Raw genomic sequence first — 6,345 nt, forward strand, 5'->3', positions numbered from 1 at the left:
TCCCTTCAACCAGGAGGTTCCTCCAAGTAGGTCTCTTCTGACCAAGGACCTCCCAGGCGTTGAAGTCTATGTTGCATTTCTTGAGTTAAGTCTTCAGGGTGTCTTTGAAGCTCTTCCGTTGCCTCTTCTTCGGAAGCCTTCCTAAAGCTGGGCAAAGAAGATTTGTTTTGGAAGTAGGGACTCTGACATCATAAGCACATGGCCAGCCCAGTTGAGTTGATTTCGGATGATCATGGCTTTGTTCTGGTGCTCTTGGCTCCTTTAAGGACACTGATGTTAGTACGCCTGTTCTCCCAACAACTGTGCATTCTGAAGATCCACATGTGGTGTCAGTGCCATTTTCTTCTTGGATTTCAACCAGTTTCATCCTGTAGATTTCACCCTGTAGAAATCCTTCCAGAAAACCAAAGGGCTTCCAACCAAACCGTGGAACAGTAGACATGATTTACACTGCTCGGCAACTTCAGGAGAAATGCCAGGAGCAACATTAACCACTCGACATGGCTTCCATCGATCTGACCTAACCTTTTGAGTCAGTCAATCGAGAAGTGCTACGGAAGCCCCTGTCAAAAGCCGGCTGTCAAGAGAAACGTATCAACATTCTCCGACTCGTCCATGAGAAGATGTCAGCGACAGTCCTCACCGATGGAAATAAGACAGAAATGGTCGAGTCAAGATTGGAGTCAAGCAGGGATGTGACATCGCCCCACCCTTTTCTCCATCTTCATCGCCGCCTTCCTTCACCTTGTCAAGAGCAAGCTTTCCAGTGGAGTGGACATCGTCATCTGCACATAGTACACCAGGTGCAGTAGAACCAAGATTCTATACACTTGAAGCAAGACTTTGCTACTCCTGTACTCAAACCCTCTTGTGATAAAGGCGAACATACCATCAGCCTTCCTACTGATCCCTGCAGTAGTCCACTAGTCACAGCCTGTCAATTTGAGAATGACCTGTTCATTCCTACTCTGTCTTCTGTCTCTTAACCAATCCTTAATCCATGCCAGAATTACCTTCTATCGCATGGGCTTTAAATTTTCTAACCAACCTCCTGGGTTTTTACATTTTTTGCTACTTAACATTCATATTCTATCCCCCCTTTCTTTATCAGTTTCCTGGTTCTCCTTTGCTGTATTCCAAAATCCTTCCAATCCTCAGGTTTTCTACCATTTCTGACAACTTTATAGGCCTTTTTAAAATATTATACAATCCCTAAATTCCTTTATTAGCCATGGTTGACTAACTTTTCCTTTTGGATTTGTGCCTTAAATGAATGTATAATTGCTAGAAACTATGTAATAATTATTTCAAGGCTGTCCATTGCCACGTACCATCATATCTTTCACTGTATTTTCCCAATCCACTTCAGCCAGTTTGTCCCTTATACCATATAATTTTCTTTATTCAAATGTAACATCCTGACTTCAGATTAAACTACCTGACTTTCAAACATAATGTAAAATTAAAACATGTTATGGTCACTCATCCCTAAAGATTCTTTTTATAAGATTAATTCACCCTTTTTCATGAAATGCTATGAAATCCTGAAAGAACAACTTCCGGTGGTGGCCATGGAGTGAGTGGTCGCACATTTGGTGGCTCCCAATCGAGATGAAATTACTTGGTCCTTTTTCACCTGATTTCAAGGGTGTATGCTGGTGTAAGGTTTATGAGCACTGAAGAATAGAAATGCTCCATCGGGGGGGGGCCAGTTTACCAGGCGACGGGTGTAACAAGTAAGAGGCCTAGGCGAGAGTTTATTCAGGGTGTGACACAGGAAAAGATGGTGGAGGGTGCTGGGGCTGTCTTTGACCATGAACTGGGAGGTGTGTGAGGACATTAAACTTTGGAGATGCTAAAGTGAAAAGTGGGTTTACATGACGGGCAGATTGTTGCATTTAATGTGTCTGGGTGCAGTGGGTGAATGTGTTCTTTCGATTATTGTTTTTGGTGCAGGTGAAGGGCGGCTGAGGGGTAAGTGATTGGCAAAGGCCTCGAATGGAGGGCCATCATGCTAGCTGGCTGGCTAGTCAATAGGAGTGAAGTGGGGGGTTCGACCTGTGGAGGAAGTGGGAGGGGGCTTGGGTTTTCTTTGTCTTTGGGGTTGGGAGGGGGTTGGGGTTGGGAGGGGAAGGATACTGACGTGGGGGGAGTTGATGTGGTGCAGTTGGTTGGGAGGAGGGGGCGGCGAGATGGAGGAGATCTTGAGGAGGGCCCAAGGGGGAGCGAGGCATGGACCTGGGGAGCTGGTTGAAGAAGGGGTTATGGCTGATTGGCGAGGAGGGGGTGAGGAGCTCTCCGACCCGGTTGATTACATGGAACATTTGGGGTTTGAATGGCCCGACCAACAGGTTGTGTGTTTTCACAGTTTAAGGAGTTTGAAGGTGGATGTGGTGTTTCTTCAGGAGATGCACCTGAAGCTGGGGGATCAGGCGAGGCTGAGGAAGGGTTCGATGGGGCAGGTGTTCCACTCGGGGTTGGATACAGAGACAAAGGGGGCAGCGATGCCGATTAACAAGAGGATAGCCTTTGGAGCCTGCAGTATTGTAACCGATCCAGTGCATAGGTTAGTGATGGTTAGCGGGAAGCCAGATGCCTGTGGTGCAAGTGAATGTATATACCCCAGATTGGGATGATGTGAATTTTTTCAGGTGGGTTTTAGTAAAAATTCCAGACCTGGACATGCATGGCTAATTATGGGGGGAGAGTTTAATATGGTTCTGGATCCTAGATTGGATCAGTCGTGCCCTCGGTCCCTGAAGATTTCGGCTACAGCGAAGGAGTTGTTGGGGGTTATGGAGCATATGGGGGGGGGGGGGGGGGGGGAACCTGTGGCAGGGTTTGGGATGGGGGGGGACCTGTGGCAATTTGAGAGGTTGAGAGCGAGGAATATTTTCATATTTCCCACACATGCACTGGGTGTACTCTCAGATAGATTTTTTTGTTTTAGACAAGGCGTGTTGGTGGGGGTGATAGGATTGAAGTATTTGGCGATTGTGGTCTATAACCAAGTGGCGCATTGAATGGATTTGTGGGTGGTGCAAGGGGGGGCTCAGAGGCTGCAGTGGAGGTTGAATGTGGGGTTATTGGCAGACAAGGCGGCTTGCGAGAGAGTGAGGACGACCATCCAAAATTATGTGGAGCCAAACAAATGGGGGAGGTTTCTGCCTCCACGCTGTGGTAGGCGCTGAAAGTGGTGCTAAGAGGGGAATTTATATTGATTTGGGTACACAGGGAGAGAGCGGAGCGGGCTGAAGTTGGGGGAGGACATTCTGAGGGTGGACCTGAGATATTCGGTCGCACCCAAGGAGGCGTTACTAAAGGAGAAGAAGAGGCTTCAGATGGGAGTTTGGGCTGGTATCAAGGGAAAGGAGGTTAGACAATTGCATAGAGCCAGAGGGGTGGCATATGAGTAAGGGAGAAAGCGAGCAGGATGCTTGCACACCAGTTGAGGAAGTAGGTGGTGGCGAGAGAGATTGGAACGGTGAGGGACGAGAGGGGCATGGTGGTGTTGGAGAGGGTGAATGGGTTTTTTGAGGCCTTTAATCGGAGGCAGTATAGCTGGGAGCCTCCGGTGGGGGAAGCAGTTTTTCAATGGGTTGGTGTTCCCGAGGGTTGAGGAGGCGAATGTGCAGGGATTGGGGGACCCAATTGGGCTGAGGTAGGTGGTAGATTGCAAGGGGCCGATGCAGGCGGGGGACGCCCTGGAGCTGGATGAGTTCCCAATCGAGTTTCATAAGAATTTTAGGATGGAGCTGAGGCTCCTGCTACTTGAGATGTTCAATAAGTCGATGGTGAGGGGGAGCTCCCCCCAACATGGATTCAGACCTCGATACTGCTTATTTTAAAGGACAAAGACCTGGAGCAGTGTGGATTATACCACCTGATCTCGCTGCTGAATGTACATACAAAGTTGTTGGTGAAGGTGCTAGCGACGTGGATAAAGGACTGCCTGCCTGGAGTGATAGAAGATCAGGCAGGGTTTGGGAAGGGCGGCAGCTGTCGGCGAATGTACGGAGGCTGCTTAAAATTATTATAATGCCCTCGAAGGGCTGAGAAGTGGAAGTGGTGGTGGCAATGGACATGGAGAAGGCATTTGATCGAATCAAACGTGTGTATCTGTTTGAGATGTTGGGTCAGTTCAAGTTTTGGACGGGGTTTGTGGAATGGGTTCAACTGCTGCATAAGGCGCCTAAGGCAAGTGCTCGGATGAACGAGGTCAGCTTGGATTGTTTTGGGTTACACCGGGGACGAGGCAGGCATGCCCGCTATCTCCGCTGCTCTTTGCCCTAACAATTCAACTGCTGGCAATGGCTCTTTGGGGGTTGAGGGGAATTGAACTGGGGAGGACGGGGCAAGCACTGGGTTTCTTTGTTCACAGATGACCTCCTGTTGTATATTTCGGATCCAATTGGGTGCTTCGACAGGATCATGGGGATTCTGGCGGAATTCGGCCATTTGGGGGGGTACAAGCTGAATAAGGGGAAAAGCAAGGTGTTTCCAATTAATGCATGGGGACAGGAGAGAAGGCTGGAAGAATTGCTGCTTGGGTTAGCAGGAGCAAATTGTGCTACCTTGAGATACAGCTGCACAAGTTGAACTTGCTGTGCCTGGTGGAGGGAATAAAGGAGGACTTTAAGAGGTGGGGTGGATTGTCATTGTCTTTGGTGGGTCAGGTATCGCGGGTGAAGATGACAATGTTTTTGTTTGTGTTCCAGAACCTCATGATTTTTGTTCCAAAGTCCTTTTTTAAGAAGGTTAATGGGATTATTTTGAGATTTGTGTGGGCGGGAAACGCTCCGCTGGTGAGGAGTATGTACTTGGAGAGGGATCAACGGCAGGGGGGTCAGATGGTTAGTATTGCCAAGCTTGTTGAATTACTAGTGGGCAGCAAATATTGCTATGGCTCGGAAATGGGCCGTCGGTTTGGGGGCGGATGGACGCAGCCTCGTGTAAGGGGATCAGCTTGAGAGTACTTTTTGGTGGCGCCCCTTCTGTACTCGCCGGTTAGATACTCCACAAGACCGGTGGTGTCATCATCACTGAGGGTTTGGAACCTGTGCCGGCAGTACTTTGGATGGAAAGGCATGTTGTTATGGGTGCCAATTTGTGACAATCAAAACTCTGCAGAAGGCAAATGCATCGTCGTGGGCGAAGCCAAGTCTTATTCAATTTAAAGTGGTGCATAGAGCCCACATGATGGCGTCCAGGATGAATTGATTCTTTCCAGGAATGGGAGGATACATGTGGGCAGTGTGTGTGTGGTCAGAGGTGATAAGCCATGTACATATGTTCTGAGCATGTCCGAGGTTGAGAGGGTTTTGGAAGGGATTTACCGACGTAACATCAAAGATTGGGGTGTTACAGGTAGCTCGAGTCTAGAGGTGGTGGTATTTGGAGTGTCAGCGGATCCAGTACAGGTGAGGAGTCCAAGTCTTGGCCTTTGCCTCCGATAGGCTGGAGACAAATTTTCTTGTGTTGGTGGACTGGACGCCTCCGAAGGCAGGAGTATAGGTGAATGATTTGGCAAAGATAAAGTTCGCCATTTGAGGGGCAGAGAGGTTCATCTTGAGATAGTGGAAACTGTTCGTCTTCTTTTAGAGGTTTTGAGTCATCGGGGCGGGGGGGGGGGGGTATTGTTTTACTTTTTGTTTGTGTTGGGAGGTGAAAAGTTGGAAAGGGGAGACAGGTGCCAGAGTGGCTGCAAGCTGAGTGGGAATGTTAGTTGGGGGAGGTGCAGGGAGGGTGGGCTTTTGTTTACCTGTTACCGCATGTCTTCTGCACATGTATGATTAAGCATATATTTAAAATGCCTTCAATAAAATGTTTTAACATCTTAAAATAGCCATTCGCTGGTCGGTTCAACATACTGCTCTAGAAAACCAACTCTCGCATCCAGCATTCCTCTTCCACAGCATTAGGCACACCCAGTCTATATGTAAATTGAAGTCTCCCATGATTCACGCCGGAATGTGACGACTAGGGGCTTTTCACAGTAATTTTATTGCAGTGTTAATGTAAGCCTCCTTGTGACATAGAACAGTACAGCACAGAACAGGCCCTTTGGCCCGCAATGTTGTGCCGAGCATGGTCCAAAACCAAAATCAAGCTATCCCACTCCCTGTCATTCTGGTGTGCTCCATGTGCCTATCCAATAACTGCTTGAAAGTTCCTAAAGTGTCTGACTCCACTATCACAGCAGGCAGTCCATTCCACACCCTAACCACTCTCTTGAGTAAAGAACTTACCTCGGACATCCCTCCTATATCTCCCACCCTGAACCTTATAGTTATGCCCCCTTGTAACAGCTACATCCACCCGAGGAAATAGTCTCTGAACGTCCAC

Source organism: Scyliorhinus canicula, chromosome 3 (genome assembly GCF_902713615.1).
Source record: "Scyliorhinus canicula chromosome 3, sScyCan1.1, whole genome shotgun sequence".
In the NCBI taxonomy this organism is placed as follows: Eukaryota; Metazoa; Chordata; class Chondrichthyes; order Carcharhiniformes; family Scyliorhinidae; genus Scyliorhinus; species Scyliorhinus canicula.